This window comes from Felis catus, chromosome C2 (genome assembly GCF_018350175.1).
Source record: "Felis catus isolate Fca126 chromosome C2, F.catus_Fca126_mat1.0, whole genome shotgun sequence".
NCBI classification, from domain to species: domain Eukaryota; kingdom Metazoa; phylum Chordata; class Mammalia; order Carnivora; family Felidae; genus Felis; species Felis catus.
In genome coordinates this window covers 117,324,161-117,344,415 of record NC_058376.1, presented here as the reverse complement: position 1 = coordinate 117,344,415, position 20,255 = coordinate 117,324,161, and the positions used below count along the sequence as shown (strand labels likewise).

The window sequence follows — 20,255 nt, the reverse complement described above, 5'->3', positions numbered from 1 at the left end:
CTCTCTGGTCCTTCCCTGCTTGTGCTCTGTCTCCCTGTCTCTCAAGAATAAATAAATATTAAAAAAACAAACAAACAAAAAACCTTAAAGGGTGCACCAGGTCTTACTTGGTTTTGTTATTTTGGCTAGACCATAACTATGTGAAATAATAGAAAGCTATTGGTAAGAAGCCAGTGAAAGCAACTGCTATATTTCATTATAGTTGTGGCTTACGTTTTTACTACTTGATCCTTCACTTGACAAATCTGTTCCATTTGTGGGCTTTTCCCCAACAACTTCCTGGCTAGCCCTTTCCTAATCCTTTGTTTATCCTCAGACTAAATGTGGGTCTAGATATTCCTAAAGTGATTCCTAAAATCTGTTCTGCAGATGGCTTTTCTAAATGTAGTCTTCATATTTAGATTTTAAATTGAGCCTGGAATCTTTTATTTCATGTACATTTTATATTTCACCTATGTATGTCCTGAAATATTGTACCGTGTACAATATAATCACATTACTGTATAGCAAGGGAAAAGATAACAGTTGTTTCAACTGAATATGTAGGGTATTTTGCAAAGAGGAAGGATCTAGAACTAGAAAAATGAAGTCATGGAAAATTCAAAGCTAACTTTATACAACTGAGAATATTAGCTAGCTCTTAGAATATGAAAAGTTTATAAATTCAGCATTTAGAGCTCTAATGGAATAAGGAAATTGAAGCATATCAGGTACCTATTCTGATATAATTTCATTCACCAGATAGTTTTAAGTATCTGCTATGAACCATATATTTAGGTTCCTTGGACATCACAAAGAGGATGAATAGCGAATGGTGTCTTCTTTTGAAAGCACAAACTTAAAATTTCTTTGCATCTGTGAAACAAAAATGAGTAACAAAAACTGACTCAGTAGCATGTGATCTCTGTCTTACACACGTGAAGATCTGATTTATGGGTTGGGCTGGGTTCAAGTGATATACATTCTATAAGCAATAATCGCTGCCTACCTCCCTAGTAGCCACCACCTGTTCCCACTTTTAAACTGATTTTTTAAAGTTTATTTATTTTGAGAGAGAGTGAGAGCAGCACATGTGACTGGGAGATGGGCAGAGAGAGGGAGAGAGAATCCCAAGCAGGCTCTATGCTGCCAGTGCAGAGCCCATGGGGCTCAAACCAATGAACCATGAGATCATGACCTGAGCTGAAGTTAAGACTCAGATGCTTACCCGACTGAGCCGCCCAGGCACTCCCTGCTCCCACTTTTAAAGATAAACAAAGCTGGACACTAGTTTAAGTGGTAAGATCAAATTTTAATTAGTAATATTCTATTGTAATAGGGAAAAGAGTTTAACATGACTTTAACTTCAATTTATATAGAGGGTGACTGGGTGATACAAAAGGAGTACGAGGGAATAGGACAGGAAATGAGTGAGGCCTCAGTGAGTCAGGGAAGTCAAAATTACAAAAAGTGGGAGGGGGGATTGGTTTAGTGAAACCCCTTTGGGTTTGATAACCTGTGACTATTGACGTTAGGCTCCTAGTCTCCCACAGAAGCTAGAATACCATATCTCAAGTCTTGACCAGAACAAACCGTAAGTTCTTTTGGCAGCCTTGACTTTTCTCAGGCAGGTACTCTGAGGGGGCTGAGGGTCATCATCCTAGGGATATGGTCTTGGGCTGTTAGTGTTTTGCTCAAGTCTTTGCAGGCCAAGGTTGTAGTCCCATCAGGAAGAGGGCTGAGCAGAGTCTGGCTAGGGTTTGGCCAAAGAGAGAGTTTGTCATCACTGCATCTTGATATTTCAGGTGCTTTGACTCTCACTACGAGTTCCCAGTTTTACATCTCTTCCGCAGTATTACTTTGCCTCCCACATACCGAGCTGCAGGATGAACCCACCATGTGTAGAAACAAAAAGGTAAAAAGACATTCTTGATGTTGAAAGGAAAAATAAAAGAATTGTTATTACCTTCCATTTTTCGCCCATTTCTCAATCTTGCCACATGTTGAGGGTGGAGAAGAAAGGGAGAAGATCAGGGAGTGAAGAGACGATATAAGACAGGATAGTGTGATGGGGCACCTGGGTGGCTCAGTCTTGAGCATCTGACTTCAGCTCAAGTCATGATCTCAAGGCTGGTGAGTTCAAGCCCCATGTCGGGCTCTGTGCTGACAGCTCAGAGTCTGGAGCCTGCTTCGGATTCTGTGTCTCCCTCTCTCTCTGCCCCTCCCCTGCTCATGCTCTGTCTCTGTGTCTCCCTGTCTCTCAAAAATAAACAAACAAAAAAGACAGAGTAACCTGAAAATATTAAAGTTCATCTGCCAACAGGACCCATAGCAATGTAGTAGGTGCTTAGAAAGCATTCTAATGAGGAAATCTAATCCTTTCTTTATGAATCTTAAAATGTCTTGGAAGGTAAAAAGTAATGCAGTTCATGATAATGTAAATATGGAACTCAATTTCATGAACATGAGGCTCAAATTGGTATTTTGACATGTTCGCTACATTGTGTGAAAGAGGGTTTGGAGTGGGTGAGTAACAATTTTACAGTGGAAAGGAGATAATATATTTATATTGGGCCAAAGAATGGCTATGTCATCTTGTGCATGAGAAGTAGATTGATAATGCCACAGAACTGGGGACACTATAGCTTCAGAAAGGCAAACCCAACAGAGCCTGTGGCATGCAGCTTAGTTAGGATGGAATGTTGCTGTCAGATGCGCCAAGAGATGAAAACAGGGAAAAGATTTAGCAGAAAGAATATCCAGCTGGGTTCCAGACAGGCTGTACTGGTTCTTTCATTATCCTGGAAGAGGTTGCAGTACAGGCAAGCATAGTATATTTATTTATAAATTAATTATTTATTTGAAGAATGAAGGCCCCAAGTTTCCAAGTAGGGAACAATGGATTTTTTGCTTGGAGAAGAGATTGCTGCAAAATAGGCAATCAAGTTACATTAATTCAGAGTATAAATTACCCAAGTGAAAGGAATGAAAACAAATGATTCCATCTGTTTTATTTTCTTTCTCGGTTTATTCTTAATATCTTGATAGCATGGCTTTTTAAAAACGACAATAAGATTGCATCTTTATATATGAAAAAGCCCCCAAAGGGAATATGGAGGTATGAGTTCCAGTTTGGCCATGGACAAGACATTGAATCTTTATTTTTATGTATTATTGACATAATAATGCCAACTTGCATGTTTTAAATAATCTTTGTGAAGATTAAAAGAGAAAGGGCTGCAAGCCCCATGAGGGCGGCTTCTTCAAATCTGTGGCCAGGGATTAGTACAGTTTTGGCACAGAAGGTAATTAATAAGCACTTGGTGAATATTTCACAATTGAATAGTTATTCGAATGAAGGCTTTTTTAAAGTTTTCTTTATTTATTTGAGAGAGACAAAGACAGCACAAATGGAGGAGGGGTAGAGAGAGAGGGAAAGAGAGTTCCAAGGAGCAAATTCAATGCAGAGCTTGGACTCATGAAACCGTGAGATCATGACGTGAGCCCAACAAGAGTTGGATGCTGAACTGACTGAGCCACTCAGCTGCCCCTGAATGAAGGTTTCTTAAAATAACATTGGAAAGAACACTTTTCTTTTGGATTTTTCAGCCTGGCTAGTTTGATACTTCTGTGTTTTATTTGTTTAGATTACATGGTGATTGTTTCTGAGCTAATAGAATCAATAATTTCTGCAATATAACACTTTTCCTCCAGTATAAGAACATACTAAAATCTTCCTTATCTATATATTTTGGACAAGTTCCAGGCTATTTGAAAACAGTGAATCTGTTTATAAGAAGATGAAAGAATTCCCCATCTGTCAATGTTTACTTCTCTAGCTCTTGGAAAATAAACATAAAGGTTTGCAGAAACTTAAAGCTACTGACATATTAAAATTTCATCAAAAGATAAATTTCAACTCTTGGAAAATAACAAAAAAAAGTGGTATATATTTTGGGATATAAACCATTAGAATGAGGCAATGAAACAAAATAATAGGAAAACCAAAAGCCTTAGTTAGTCTATGCTAAAGAATTTTTCACATGAAAAGTAAAGTGGTACATTAGCCCACTATTGTGTTCTAAACAATCTTGAGAACTGAGAGAAAATTTTCCTTTGCTGTTATTCATGGAAGCTTCAAGAGAATTGAAATGCGATATTTAAAAACAACAACAACAACCAACTAAACAAAATGTACAACAACCGTATTTCAAGAAAGAACTGACTGTGATGATCCTGATTTCAACGTACAACATGTCGTAGAGAAAGTTGTTTAGTTATGTAGACGGATAGATACACAGAGAGGACCTTGAAGGAGAAAGTAACTGGTTTCTTTGTCAACATGAGAAAAATTCACAAACTCATTAAACGATCAAGGCGTGGTGATATTTTTTATTGTTTGAATTAAGGAGGTGTTGGATTGACTTACTATACCATTATGATTATCTTCCAAACCCAGCAAATTGGTGGATGTAGACACAATCTGAACTCTACGAAGATTCCCTTTGCGCGTATCACTAATTCGTCCTCAGCAGGGAAAGAAGGAAGGTGAACTACAACAAAGCTGAGTGATGCAGTACTGCACCTTCCTACTTTGGATGCACAAAATTCTGGAACAACAGAAGGAGTTTATAAAAATAAGATAAAGAGAGATTGTGTCAAAACCGATTAAATCCTCTAGTGTTTATCAAAAAGCTAGAGCCAATGCCAGAAGAAATATATGATGCTCATCAAAGAATGAAAAAGATAAAAATTTGGCCTAAGGTTTGAAAGGGAAAAAAGAAGCCAAAAGAAATTTTCCAGTAAGTGTGACAAAATCAACACTTGGAAGACGATTGTTTTCAGAAAAGAGGTACATTTTAAAATAAATTTCTGATGTTCATTTCCCCCTAAAGTGTACTCAATGAGAGTGCACATGGTTCCCAAATACAGGGTAGGTAAATTTGATGAAAATATGAGTTTCATCCACATCTGGGAAAGCTAATCACATGAAGCAATGATTGGCATTGGTCTCTGGAGGAGGAAACCTGGGAAATATCATACTGTCTTCTACTCACGGAGAAAGCAGAAATGAGTTGTTGGGGGAAGAGTCTCAAACTCTCTCATCTGTGTTGAAATTCCTTGGCGACAGATGCTCAGAGGGAATGAGAAAAAAATACTTGAAATTGCAGCTAGACAAGGATGATGCAAAGTGTGAAGGATAAAAGGTAAATAGATTTAAGATCCCATATATTTTAAATATATCTAAGTTTTTTTCCTAAGTTTATTTCTTTATTTTGTGTGAGTGAGAGCATGAGTGGAGGAGGGACATAGAGCAAGGGAGAGAGTATCCCAAGCAGGTTCTGCACTGTCAGTGTGGAGTACAATGCGAGGCTTGAATTTCCCAAACTGGAGATCATGACCTGAGCTGAAATCAAGAGTCTGATGCTTAACCAACTGAAGCACCCAGGTGCCCCTATTGTATATATATTCAAATGAAGAGATATACAAACACTTTGTTATTAAAAAATTTGGATCAGATAAAATAGTATACATGAATGTATTTTGGAAATATATTGAGCCAAGACAAATTTGGATTCTTCATAGTTGATATAATCTGAAGCTGAATTCTCTGATGAGCTAATAAGGACCAAAGAAAATTCTTTTATTCACCTCTTGGCTCTTTGTCTCCTCATTTAACATTATGGCAAAGATAATGTGGATAGTGAATTAAAAAGCAGATAAAAAGTAGGTGAAAAATAATACAACACTTTCCCCAACTACTTATTTGCTACAACAGCCCAGTAAGGTAAAAGGGTTTTTGTTAGGACTCTGCCATTAACTTCTATTCTGTAAGCAGGCTTTTGTTTTGTTTTGCTTTGTCTACAACAATGAGGTTTAGCATGCCTTAGGCCTGAAACCTAGACTTCTAAAGAAATTCCATTTTATGGACTACAAGGTCTTTTTCCTTGTTTTTTAAAACCTCTGGTCAAAAGAATCACACTGTAGGTATATGACAAACTTCTTTTTGAACTAACTTCTTAAGATGTAACATTGCATTAAAATGGTATATATTTGGGGTGCCTGGGTGGCTCAGTCGTTAAAGGTCCAACTTCGGCTCAGGTCATGATCTCGCAGTTTGTGGTTTCAAGCCCCATGTTGGTCTCTGTGCTGACAGCTCAGAGCCTGGAACCTGCTTGGAATTCTGTGTCTCCCTCTCTTTCTGCCCTTCCCTCGCTTTCTTGCTCGCTCTCTCAAAAAAATAAACATTAAAAAAATAAATAAAATGGTATATACTTACTGTTTGCTTTGCTATCTCTCTGCAGCACTCATGTTACATTCTAAAATTTTGGCAGAACTATGTTAGTTAACACTAATGTATTGAATGAATACTGGGGTATTTTCCAGGCTCCAGATGGGAAATGCGTTTGAGCTTCAGAATCTATCTAGAATCATTATTCGCAACCCTAGCTGCTGCTTAACTTATTCTGACGGGAGTTTTAAAAAACCCAGGCTCCACCCAAAGAGACTCTGACTTAATTATTCTGGGGTAGGGACCAAAAATTAAGTATTGCTTCTAGCTGTAGTATTTTGATGGAACCATTATATCTCCTCTTTCTCTTTCTTGCCTCTCTGTATGGTATTTGTTTCTCATTACAGCCTGGCTTCCCTGATTTCAATGGTCCCTGAAGCAACTGACTGTGGAATGAGGGGGTGGTCATCTTGTAAAAGCCTGGCTCCCTCTGTCATAACCTCTAGATGAAATGTGGTCCATGCCCACGAGGGGATATGCAGTGTCTAGAAAAAGGGACCCGGAGCAGCTAATATAATAGCACCCGGTTATAGAGGAATTACCTACGGCTTTTACCTCTCTTTCCCATGCTGACATGTTAAATAGGACGTTTCATCAAAACTCCTCTAACTACATTTTTTAAATAATATTGTTGATTGATTGTTTTCACTTTCATAATGAAATTATTTTTCCTCTGAAATGATTCAGTTTTGTGTTTATTAGTTTTCATGAAGACTTTTTTTCCTCTTCTATGCAGATACATGTATCTGCCACATGGTGGCAGCCAGCATGTTCTTGAACCTTAAGTTCATCTGCTGGAAGGGGCTGCAAGGGGTGGAAAGATGGGGAGAAGGTGTGGGAGTGTTGGTGAATGGGATGGGGCATGATTTTCTTTTCTGACTACCTGGTAGGGAACCAAGAAGCAACAAAGCCTCTCTAAGAATAAGCTCGTTGATCGTTCAGCAAGAATTTCATAATCTTTGAAATTGACGACTTCCAGACTTAAAGTGGAATCGCCTGCTTCCTTCTGTTCTTGAAACTAGTCCTTTCTTACCTTTTCCCCATCATCAAAAATGTATTCACGTTTAGCTGTTTAAAGCTTCTGAAGCTAAGACTTGTCCAGTTAGGAAAAAATAAACAAATATAATGTTTCGGGGGCGAGTTGTTTGGTTCTTTGCTACCAGGTGTGTTTTATCCCTCATATCTCTGCATTTATCACTCAGATAACGGGCTTGTCTGATAAGGGAGAGGAGGGTTTTGACAGTGTCTCTTCAAAAAAACATTGGAAAAAGTCTCATTTTGACATCAATTTGGGTCTGTGCTAACTCATAGCAGAAGTCATCAGGTCACAGGAGATTGGCACTCCCTGCAATGTCCACACTTCTCAAAACCACTAAATTTTGCTGTGATAAACGGTATGTGCTGGTTAGAACTGTAGCCCTTGGTAAATAAATTCAATGCACTGAAACCTTTTGGGAATCTGACACACCTTGACCAATAGGTCTAATTCTCATAATTTGGGGGCACTGTTAAACTAAGAGAATTACCACCACTATGAGCCCATTGACACACACATGTTTATTTAAGAAACATTAACTTGATTTGAAGCATTTCTGTTTATATATAAGGCGCACATTTTTTCCCACAGTCTTCCTCTATTAAAATTAAAATTAATTAAGAAAATAACAGGATAATAATACACTGTCTCTATGAAATCCAGAGTGATGCTAATGCTGTCGGTATGGGGATGCAGGATTGTGTAGTTTGATAACTTAGACTTTGTGTTTAGATGGTGCCAGGTTCAGATTTCAACTCTATCATCATGCAACATTGGGAAAGCTACATAACAATTCTGAATCTCACTTCTTGCATCTAAGAATGGTATTGTGGTTTTTGATAAGAGTGTTTTATACTTTAGATGGGTTACTGAATGTGGCCAGGAGGTAACACTGGGCTGGGAGAGTTTTTATAATGGTATTTCTCTAGCAGCAATCTGATGCCTAATTTGACCTCAGAGTTCCTGTAAGGAGGCTCTAGGAGAAATATTTACACAAATCATTTAAAAAAATTTTTTTAATGTTTTATTTATTTTTGACAGAAAGAGAGACAGAGCATGAGCAGAGGAGGGGCAGAGAGAGAGGGAGACACAGAATCCGAAGCAGGCTCCAGGCTCTGAGCTGTCAGCACAGAGCCGGACATGCGGGGCTTGAACCCATGAACCATGAGATAATGACCTGAGCCTAAGTCGGATGCTCAACCGACTGAGCCACCCAGGCGCCCCATACACAAATCATTTTTAAATGAATTTTATTGAGATAATAGATTCACATGCTTTGTAAAAAAAATAACATAGAACAATCTTTAAACCTTTCACCCAGTTCTCCTGCTAGTCATTTTGTAAAACTAGTTTAACACTACATCCAGGATATTGGCCTTGATACTATTGAATCTTACTTAGATTTCTCCAGCTTTATTTACACTCCTGTGTGTGTGCATGCGCACACGCACGTGTGTGTATATGGGGGGATTTAGTTGCATACAATTTTATTACAATTGTAGGTTTGTATATCTAGTACCGCAGTCATGATACTGAACAAGCCATTATCACAAATATCCCTCATATTGCCCCCGTATAACCACGCCCACCTACCTCCAGTTGTCCCAAATACCTTATCCCCCTCACTACCACTAGAAACCAGGATTCTGACCTCCATTCTAAAATTTTATTTGGAAGTGTTGTATACATGGAATCATGCAGTATGTAACCTTGGGGATTGGCTTTTTTTACTCCATGTAATTCCCTGAAGATCCACCAAAGGCATATGTACCGATAGTTTATTCTTTTTATTGCTGAGTAGTATTACTTGTACGCGTACCACACACTTTGCTCTTAACTATTCATCTGTTGTAGGACATTTGGATTATTTTTAGTTTCTGGCTGTTATGAATAAAGCTGCTATGATTTTTTGTGTGAATATACATTTCTTTTTCGTTGGGACACATGCCTGAGATTCTGTGGTAGTTGCATGTTTTTCTTTTATGAGAAACTGCCAAACTTCGAGAGTGTCTGTATCATTTTGCATTTTTTACCAGCATTGTATCAGTGAAACGTTTTCTTGGATCTTTGCAACATTTCATGTGGTAACCATTTTTCTTTTGGCCATTTTGATAGGTATATAGTAATGTCTCATGGTGGTTTTAATTTATATTTCCTAACGGCTAATGATGTTGAACATCTATTTTTTGATAAGCTTAGTTGCCATCTGTATATCTTCTTTAGTGAAATATCTGTTCATGTCTTTTACCATTTTCTAATTCATTTTTTTTATCTTACTGTTGAGTTTGGAGAATTTTTAAATATATTATATGGGTCTTTGTTGGTTATGTGGTTTGCAGTTATTTTCTCCCTGTCTGTAGCTTGTCTTTTCATCTTCTACCTTCCTTCCGCTTGCCATTAGGCTTACCTTGCCCCCTTTTATCTAATTTCCTATCAGATATATGATTTGCACATATTTTCTCCCATTCAGTAGATTGCTTGTTCATTTTGTTGATAGTTTCCTTTGCTGTGCAGAAGCTCTGGAACTTGATGTCGTCCCACTTGTTTATTTTTGTTTTATTTGTTTTTTTTTTTTTTTTTTGGTGTCAAATCTAAAAAATCATCACCAAGACCAATGTCAAAGAGCTTACCACTGTTTTCTTCTAGGAGTTTTACAGTTTCAGGTCTTACATTCATGTCATTAATCTATCTTCAGTGATTTTTTGTACATGGTATCAGATAATGGTCCAGTTCGTTCTTTTGCTTGTAGCTGCCCAGTTTTCCCAGCACCATTTATTTTTTTTAACATTTATTCATTTTTGAGAGAGAGAGAGAGAGAGAGAGAGAGAGAGAGAGAGAGAGAGAATAAACAGGGGAGGGGCAGAGAGAGGGGGAGACACAGCATCCGAAACAGGCTCCAGGCTCTGAGCTGTCAGCACTGAGCCCACCGCGGACTTCTAACCCACAAACCGTGAGATCATGACCTGAGCCAAAGTTGGACGGTCACTCGACTAAGCCACCCAGACGTCCCTTTCCAGCACCATTTATTGCAGAAACTTTCCATTGTGTATTCTTGGCTCCTTTTTCATAAGTTAATTGACCTTATTTGTGTGGGTTTGTTTCTGGGCTCTCTATTCTGTTCCATTGATCTATGTGTCTGTTTTTATGCTCATACTATGGTGTTTTAATAAGTAATATTTTAAATTGTTGAATACAATGTAAATTAAATGACTATCTATGAATCCCCCAAATAATGGTGAAATGTTACAATAATGAATATAATATGCAGAATATATAATTCACGTGATATTATGTTCTTAATCCTAACTCCATAACTGTTATTTAAATATCGTAAAATCTGGTCTTAAAGTGATTTTTTAGTGATCTAACTTGTAATTGGTAGCTCACAACCAAAATGAAGGATGTCAACAAAAGGCAAGGAAATTTTTTAAAAAAGAATGGATTGTTTTAATAATTATTTTTCTAAAACTAGCAGCAATACTGTAAAGCCACTAATTTGCACAAACTTTTTATAATACTTTTAATTGTTTGTAAAGTCACTAGAAGAAAATGCACACGTTTATTCATGTATATTATTAGAACTTGGCAATGGAAGTTTTCATGGCCACATTTTAGTGAGGAACATGGAAAATTTCATAACTTGTCCAGCATCTAGTAGGTAACATGTGATGGAAGTAGTATTCAGACCCACACTTGCTGCATTTCAAAGCTTATGGTTTCCCATTCTAAACCAAATGACAAAGATTTAGCTTGCTCCAGTACATAAAGTGATACTGCCCTTCGGTCAGGACTGGCTTCATGGGCTTGAGAACTATGTAGTAATACAGAGCCCTTTACTGGGTTTAATGTGCAGCTACTGCCATCTTGAAATTTTACTTGTGTTTGAACAAGTGACACTGCATTTTTAGTTTGCGCTGGGAAAACTTTGGATATTTCTGGAAAATATCTCATCAGCTCTTTTAACAGTCATCATGTATAAAGATATGATAAAACCTATCCTAATCGATAAACAAGATTATTTTGGAAAATTCTGAGACTGCTCCATTTCTTATCATTAGAAAAACAACTTCACCTTTCAGATATCCATTGTCTCTTTCCTAGGAGAATGGTATTCATTGACCATGAATGTGCTATGCTCACTTGTTGCTGAGGAGCTCTTCAACAATGGTAATGTTTCTGGAGTTCTCCAAAGGAAGATACCCACTGGGAATGAATGCCCCTTCATTTGACTTGAGCACACCTTTTAAAAGCAAACAATAGGACTTGGAGCAAGAGTAACTTCCTCTGGTTTACAGAAGGGATACTTTGACCCTTCTTTATATTTGTTTTGGTTACTTAAATTTTAATTTATTTTTTATTATCATTATTATTTTTTAAATTTACACCCAAGTTACTTAATATATAGTGTAATAATGATTTCAGGAGTAGAATTTAGTGACTCATCTCTTACATATAACACCCAGTGCTCATACCAAGTGTCCTCCTTAAGGCCCCTTGCCCATTTAGCCCATCCCCCCCACAAAACCCCTCCAGCAACCCTCAGTTTGTTCTCTGTATTTAAGAGTTTCTTATGGTTTGTCTCTCTCCCTGTTTTTGTATTGTTTTTGCTTCCCTTCCTTTATGTTCATTTGTTTTGTATCTTAAATTCCACATATGAGTGTAGTCATATGATATTTGTCTTTCTCTGATTTTGATTAACATAATACACTCTAGTTCCATCCACATTGTTGCAAGCATCAAGATTTCATTCTTTTTGATTGCCGAGTAATATTCCATTATGTAATTTTATGTGTGCGTGTGTGTGTGTGTGTGTGTGTGTGTGTGTGTGTGATAGTACTGTGATAAACATTGGGTGCATGTGCCCCTTTGAAACAGCACTCCTGTATCCCTTGGAGAAATACATAGTAGTGCAATTTCTGGGTCATAGGGTCATTCTATTTTTAATTTTTTTTAATGTTTATTTATTTTTGAGAGAGTCAGAGCATGAGCGGCAGAGGGGCAGAGAGAGAGAGGGAAACACAGAATCCGAAGCAGGCTCTAGGCTCCGAGCCATCAGCACAGAGCGCAATGTGGGGCTCGAGCTCACAAATCGTGAGATCATGACCTGAGCCGAAGTCTGATGCTCAACCTACTGAGCCACCCAGGCACCCTTCTATTTTTAATTTTCTAAGAACCTCCATACTGTTTTCCAGAGTGGCTGCACCAGTTTGCATTCCCACCAGCAGTGCAAAAGGGTTCCTCTTTCTCCACATCCTTGCCAACATCTGTTGTTGCCTGAGGTGTTAATTTTAGCCATTCTGACTGGTGTGAGGTGGTATCTCATTGTGGTCTTGATTTCTATTTCCCTGATGATGAGTGATGTGGAGCATTTTTTCATGTGACTGTTAGCCATCTGATTGTCTTCTTTGGAAAAGTGTCTGTTCATGTCTTTTGCCCATTTCTTCACTGGATTATTTGTTTTTTGGAGGTTGAGTTTGATAACTTCTTTATAGATTTTGGATACTAATCCTTTATCTGATGTGTCATTTGCAAATATGTTTTCACATTCCATCAGTTGCCTTTTAGTTTTGCTAATCATTTCCTTTGCTGTGCAGAAGCTTTTTATCTTGATGAGGTCCTATGAGTTCTTTTTTGCTTTTGTTTCCCTTACCTTGGGAGACATGTCACCAGAGCTGGAGGCATCACAATTCTGGACTTCAAGCTGTATTACAGAACCAGAAAAGACCCCTAATAGCCAATGTAATGTGAAAAAGAATAGTAAAGCTAGAGGCATCATAATTCTGGACTTTAAGCTATATTAACAAAGCTGTAATCAAGATAGTATGGTATTGGCACAAAAACAGACACAAAGATCAATGGAACAGACAGAGAACCCAGAAACAGGCCCACAAATGTATGGCCAACTAATCTTCAACAAAGCAGGAAAGAGTATCCAATGGAAAAAAGACAGTCTCTTTAGCAATAGGTGCTGGGAAAACTGGACAGTGACATGCAGGAGAATGAAACTGGACCACTTACTCATACCATGCACAAAAATAAATTCAAAATGGATGAAAGACCTAAATATAAGACAAGAAGCCATAAAAATCCTCGAGGACAAAACAGGCAACAACCTCTTTGATCTCAGTTGCAGCAACTTCTTACTTTGACACTTTTTTAAATTCATCTTCAAAATAGTTAATTTGTTGATGGGGAGCAGTGTGGGAGAGAAAAAGAGAGAAACAGACAGACAGACAATAACACTATCAATAGACTTTGTCTCCCACCTAGAAAGAATGTATTGGTCTCACATTGTGTTCCTATAGCACTTTTTATACATCTCATTAATTGCCCTTATCACCTGTTAGTGTTGTTATTAGTTTAAATGTGTTTGTTCCTTGCTAGGTTCCTGAAGTAGTGGAATACATTGTTGTTCATCTTTTTTATTTTTTGGACCCCTAAAGTTTAGTCAAAGTTTGATGGAATGTTTGATGAAATGAAATGCCAGATTTCCCTTGTACTCATATTTTGGTAATTATACATCTCAATCACAATTATGCATTTTTCAGTTGAGTTATATGAAAACTTCCCCAAACTAACACTTAATGAATCCCCCAAATGGATGCATAAGTGCTTCATTACCTAAAAGCAATGTTTCCAATTAGTTTCCACCTCTGGATTTTATTTTCCCACTGTGATTTAGCTAATGTTTTAACTAAAGAGAAAGTCAGCCACTGATTAAACTAGTGTTTTAGCGTAAAACAAAATGAACCATTATTAACATAAATCTTTCTCCAATAGCATTTGACAAAATCCACTGCTAATTATTTAGCCAACTACAGATGTCCTTGTCAGGTAGTAGGATCATAAAGATTCATTTTGCTTTTTGCTTCATTTGATTTTCTTTTTCCTGGAATATGTCAATATGTCATTTACATACTAACTATGCACTTCTCTTGAAAGACACAGTGCAACTGATGATATGGTCTTCACAGAAAAGGGCAATTTTTTTTTTTTTTACATTAAGAAAAAGAAAAACATATATATATTTCAGGAGTCATAAGACCAAACTATTCAAAACCTTGTGACCAGTAAAAAAAATTTTAAAGCAGACTTGGAAATACCAATATTGCACCAATTATCGAGTATAAAGCATGACAGAACAATTCTGAACTTTTTTTTTTTTTTTTTTTTTTTGGTCAGAGCAGTGGAATGCTGGAGCCAGCTTGCACAGGCTAACAAGAATGAAGTATGAACTTGTCTTCCCAACTGTTCGTTCAGTGACATCACATGATAGATTGAAATCAGCTGTCATGGGACTTTGTTCACCAAGGTAATCATCAACCGCTATAAACCAAGGCCTTTTATCTCCCTGGAAAGCTAATGATTGGACATTTACCAGCAGACCACTGGGTAAGATTTGGCTTGATTTCACAACAAGAAAATTACAAGAAGATAAAATTACAGACTAAAATCACTCATGAACATAAATGTAAATATCTTTAACAGAATATCAAATAATTAACCCAGCAAAAACAAACAAAACATTATGATTGATATCATCCCACATCAATCAATGTGGTTCACCAGCCTATCAGAATAAGGAGAAAAACCATATTACTTTATCATCAGATGCATAAACATCATATAATTAAATTTAAACTGGTAAAAATCTCAGCAATTTAAGAATAGAGTCAAACTTTCTCATTATGACTGAAAGTATTTACCAAAACCATAAAGCTAACAACACATATGAGTGAAATATGAAAAAAAAATCTCACCTTAAAGAAAGTTGGGAACAAAGCAAAGGTATCTACTGCCAATACTTTTTTTTTCAATTTACTTAATTATTTTAAGAAAGAGAGAGAATGTGAGCTGGGAGGAACAGAGAGAGGGAGAGAGAGAGATTCCCAGCAGGCGGGGCTCAAACTTATGAACCATGAGATCATGACCTGAGCTGAAACCAAGAGTTAGATGCTTAACTGACTGAGCTACCCAGGCGCCCCAGCTGCCAATACTTTATTCACTATAATATTGGAGACCCTATCCGATTAAAAAAAGCAAGGGGAAAAAAGCAAATCCATAAAGACTGGGAATTATAAAGTATAATTATTTTTATCTGCCAACAACAATTGTGTGTACAAAAAACTCAAAAGACTTTACAAAGAAACTACTAGAATAAGTAAATTTAGCAAGGTGATAGTATACAAATCAATATGCACAAAATGAATTGTATTTCCATATACTAGAAACAAAAAAATAGAAAATAGAATTTAAAAGTGCCATGTACAAAAGCACCAAAACATCAAATATCTAGTAAAACATGGTTATGAAAAAATGTGTAAAAGCTCTCTACTTTGGTAACTATAAAACCTAGATGACAGAAATTAAAAACAAAAGATAAGGGTGCCTGGGTGGCTCAGTCGGTTAAGTGGCCGACTTCGGCTCAGGTCATGATCTCACAGTCCGTGAGTTCGAGCCCCGCGTGGGGCTCTGTGCTGACAGCTCAGAGCCTGGAGCCTGTTTCGGATTCTGTGTCTCCCTCTCTCTGACCCTCCCCTGTTCATGCTCTGTCTCTCCCTGTCTCAAAAATAAATAAAACGTTTAAAAAAATTAAAAATAAATAAATAAATAAATAAATAAAAACAAAAGATATACCATGTTCTCAGATTGGACGTTTCAGTATTGTTAAAATGTCATTTCTCCACAAACTGATTTATAGATTCAATGAAATTCCAAACAAAAACCCCAGCAAGTTTTCCTTTACTTGTTTTTGTCGAAAATGTAGAGTAGCCAGAAACCTCTATGTGTTTTAGCTGTGTTTGGCTTTAGTGACTTTTCACATGCCGTTCACTAATACATTAAAAGTTAATTTTTAAAAATTCTCCATGTATCCCCAAATTTCCTGCTATGTGACAGCTAGATAGTCCAAAAGAGAACCTGCAATGTAAACTTGAGGAACATCAGTGCATAAGGAATGGCACAGGAGGAAATCTAATAGACTGGGAATGAGTGAGAAGTGGGGAATCAACCGCAGAGATTGGGTTGTCGGGAAAATAATGAAAGGGAAGAGTTCAGAAGTTAGCACCAAATGCCCAGAGAAATCAAGTAAGGTAAGATCTAAAAGGATCTCTTGTTGAAGATAAGAGAATGGTGGAAATGCAGAAGAAATCACAGTGACTGGGTGGTAAAAGGAGGTGAGTAAGTGGAGAAAGAAAGTAGGGAATAGTCAAGCTTATAAGTGAAAAAACAACAAAAATTTTAGAGGTAGATATGCAATTGAGAGGAATTGGAAGTAAGAAAATTCTATTGAAGTACTGATAAGAAAAATATTTTGGAGAGTAGTTCCTGAAGTTGGCTGCACATGAGGCTCACCTGGAGAGCTTTTGAAAATTCCTGTGTGTATTTAAGTGCAGAAGGTATACAGGAAATCTCTATGCTGTGAACCTAAAACTGCTCTTAAAACTAGTCTATTTAAAAAGAAATCCAGTGCCCAGGCTGTATCTTAGAGGAATGAAATCAATCACTGGAGATAGGACCAAAGCACCGATAGCTTTTTTTTTTAAGCTTCCATGTGATTCCAATGTGTAGATAAGTCTGAGAACCACTGCACTTCTAATGCTTCTCATACTTGTGACAAAATTACCTGAGAATTTGTCAAAACAGAGAGGTCTAGTGTGGGGCCTATGAGTTTGCCTTTTCTAAAAACTCCCAGATTGTGTTGAGGTTCATGACTCATAAACCACACTTCCGGGAACATTCTCCTCCAGGGAGAGAGATTGAAGATAGAGAGAAAGGAGTAATTGAGTGGGCAAGATGCTTTGGTGGGGGAGGTGCGGGAGAAGCATGTAGATCACCAGTGGCTTGGTTGCTTTTTGGATGGGAAGAAAGGCAGGTGCGTGTGACAAGGAGAAAAAAAGAAAGTATGAATGTGAATTCAAATAAATTTGTTGGTGGATCAGCAGAAAGTTAAGGAAGTTCTGCTTTCATGACTCCAAGCATTTTAGGCTAATACTGGGGGTGTAGAATGGTCAGATGTATCTAACACATACATGATCATGAAATGATCATTTACAACAATTACTCAAGTGGCATCAAAAGTAAATTCCAGACAACATCCAGGTTACATTGATGTATGTAATCAGGACACATTAGCCCAAGAAAGTGTGTGCAGCTGTAACCATATTGACTCTAGCATTTGTTTTCTCACATAAAAACCAAGAAAGCAGTGCTGTACTACCAGTATTCCCAATATCTGCCCCAAAGCAAAGATGACTCTTTTGCTTAGAAAAAGGACAGTCATTCAATAGATTTTTTGGGTGTAAATGTATGGAATCCATGCTAGACCAAACTAATCCAAACCCAAAACTTTTCTAGTCATCCAGTAGTTTGAACACTAATTGTCCATAATTATCCTACAGGATTTGTTTGTGGAACAGATGCCAGCTGATCCAATTGCATTGCTAGTTGCACCAGGAATGATGGTTTTACAGGATGGTTGTGGAACAGTTCTGAGCACACAGTCCTTCAAGAATAGAAAGGGCCAGGGGCGCCTGGGTGGCTCAGTCGGTTGAGCGTCCGACTTTGGCTCAGGTCATGATCTCGCGGTCTGTGAGTTTGAGCCCCGCGCTGGGCTCTGTGCTGACAGCTCAGAGCCTGGAGCCTGCTTTGGATTTGGTGTCTCCGTCTCTCTCTGCACTCCCCTCCCCCCCCCCCGACTTATGCTCTCTCTCTCTCTGTCAAAAATAAATAACCATTTAAAAAAATTAAAAAAAAAAAAGAATAGAAAGGGCCAGCAAGGTTGACATCTCACACGCACTTTCAAGGGCAATAAATACTGAAGTTTGTGGTAGAGATGGGAAAGTTCTCAATGACAGTTCTTGTGAGTTGACAAAAATGTTATGGTTTTATTCCATCGATGATGCATCCTGCAGTAGGCACCAGAAGATACCACGATGTTTAACCAAACAACCATGATGTTTAAAGATAGGGCCATTTGGATGACTCTGGTGGTCCTCTAAATTTTTAATAGGCCTTTATGATCTGCTCAATTTGGTCCCTTCAGCAGCTCACAGAATTCTAGCTGAAATCTGGTAATGTATTCCAGTGCAAAGGTTCTCAAAGTGTGTCCTCATTAGCAATAGCAGTAGTGTCACCTGGGAACTTGTTAGAAATGCAAATTATTACCAAGACTTATGGAATCAGATACTTTGGGGTTGGGGTACAGCGACCTGAATTTTAATAACCCCTCCAGATGATTTTGATGCATGCTAAAGTCTGAGGACCACTATTTTAGTGAATGACCAGAAGTTAATAACCAGGAGCCCTGGGGTTTTCCAAAAATGTCAGCACTCACCTGTCAGTGAACTATTTTGGTGGAGGACTTGGAAAACACTTTCTAGCATAATCTACTTTTCTCAGAGAGTGATAGGGTGTCATAGCCACCTACATAGTTGCTGACACTAACAGGTAATATATTTTTATAATCTTTTATAACGTCTTATTTTGGAGCACATTTTAAAATTCCAGTCGCCTTGTTCTAAAATTCTATTGGATTGGTTCTGTCAGGCAATTAAAAATCCCGTTTGCTCCCTATCAGATGTACTCCCTGGCTGATAATTGTGTGAGCATATGTGAGTCCCACATTTTCACATATTCAATATTTTTTTCAATAAATAAATTTTTTTCAATAAATAAATCTATTCAATACATAAATTCACTAAATTTCAATAAATAAATTTATTCAATAAATTTAAAAAATTGAAAAAAAAATGAGGCACCCCATTAATGCTGCTTCTTGGCCGTTTCACATTCAGAAAACAAATACACAACAAATTCACTCCAGTTTATGTAGCTGTTATCTTCAATAACTGATAGAAATCAGGTACTCTTGGGGCACCTGGGTGGCTCAGTCGGTTAAGCGGCCGACTTCAGCTCAGGTCATGATCTCGCGGTCCGTGAGGGCTGTGAGTTCTAGCCCCGCATCGGGCTCTGTGCTGACAGCTCAGAGGCTGGAGCCTGCTTCGGATTCTGTGTCTCCCTCTCTCTCTCTGCCCCTAACCCACTCGCATTCTGTCTCTGTTTCTCCCCAAAATAAAAATAAACATTAGGGGCACCTGGGTGGCTCAGTCGGTTAAGAGGCCGACTTCAGCTCAGGTCATGATCTCACAGCTCGTGAGTTCGAGTCCGTGTCGGGCTCTGTGCTGACAGCTCGGAGCCTGGAGCCTGTTTCGGATTCTGTGTCTCCCTCTCTCTGACCCTCCCCTGTTCATGCTCTGTCTCTCTCTGTCTCAAAAATAAATAAATGTTTAAAAAAAATTAATAAAAAAAATAAACATTAAAAAAAAAGAAATCAGGTACTCTTTAACGTGTTAATAACAACGACAGCTATACTTAATGCAAATACCCCCTGGCCTCAATAGCTTCGTCCCTGCTATTAGCAGGGCTTTGCTACTCCCCCAGCCACTCCTCATGTCATCATGTCATACCAGACGCTATAGTCTAGAGGTCCTCCATGTGTTTTCAAAAGGCAGTCTGTGCCTGTTAGTTCCCCCACTGCATGCTGTTCTCTGGTTCCTGTGCTCTCGCTTCCATTTATCCATCTCTAAAATCATCTGAAAAAACCTCAACTACTCCATAGCATGTTACAAGAGTGTCAGTGTTCATACCAAGGACACTGGGTGTAGGTGCTATCAAAGCTTCCAATCCTCAGGGTGTTAGAAGAGCATCACATCATCGATAAAAGTAGGTGTAAACTTTGTCCCGGAAACTATTTCACCTGTGTCAGAATGCCTACATGGTCTCTTCTTGACCAGCTTTACCAGATTCTGGCCCCCAGTGCCAAAATCAGAAAGGATGGGATGGGAAAGAGACGCCATAGCTTATACATCTCTCTCCTTCTCCTGTAACTCTTTTATTGCCTGAGATGTATTTGAGAAGTTGTGAGCTGAAGACAGATTTATTTTTTCC

General features: G+C 38.0%; 1 long non-coding RNA gene across 2 annotated transcripts in view; it reads left to right on the top strand.

Annotated features, from left to right (window-relative positions):
• Positions 1 to 1,272: 1,272 nt before the first annotated feature.
• Positions 1,273 to 20,255, top strand: part of LOC123380103 — an 80,661-nt gene continuing 61,678 nt past the window's right edge. Inside the window, exons 1-2 of one of the 2 annotated variants that reach the window (XR_006585423.1) lie at positions 1,273 to 1,894; positions 14,495 to 14,619. This is a non-coding gene — a long non-coding RNA (uncharacterized LOC123380103). Of the gene's footprint in view, positions 1,895 to 14,494; positions 14,700 to 20,255 lie in introns of both variants that reach the window. The other variant, XR_006585422.1, reaches the window with a different exon arrangement.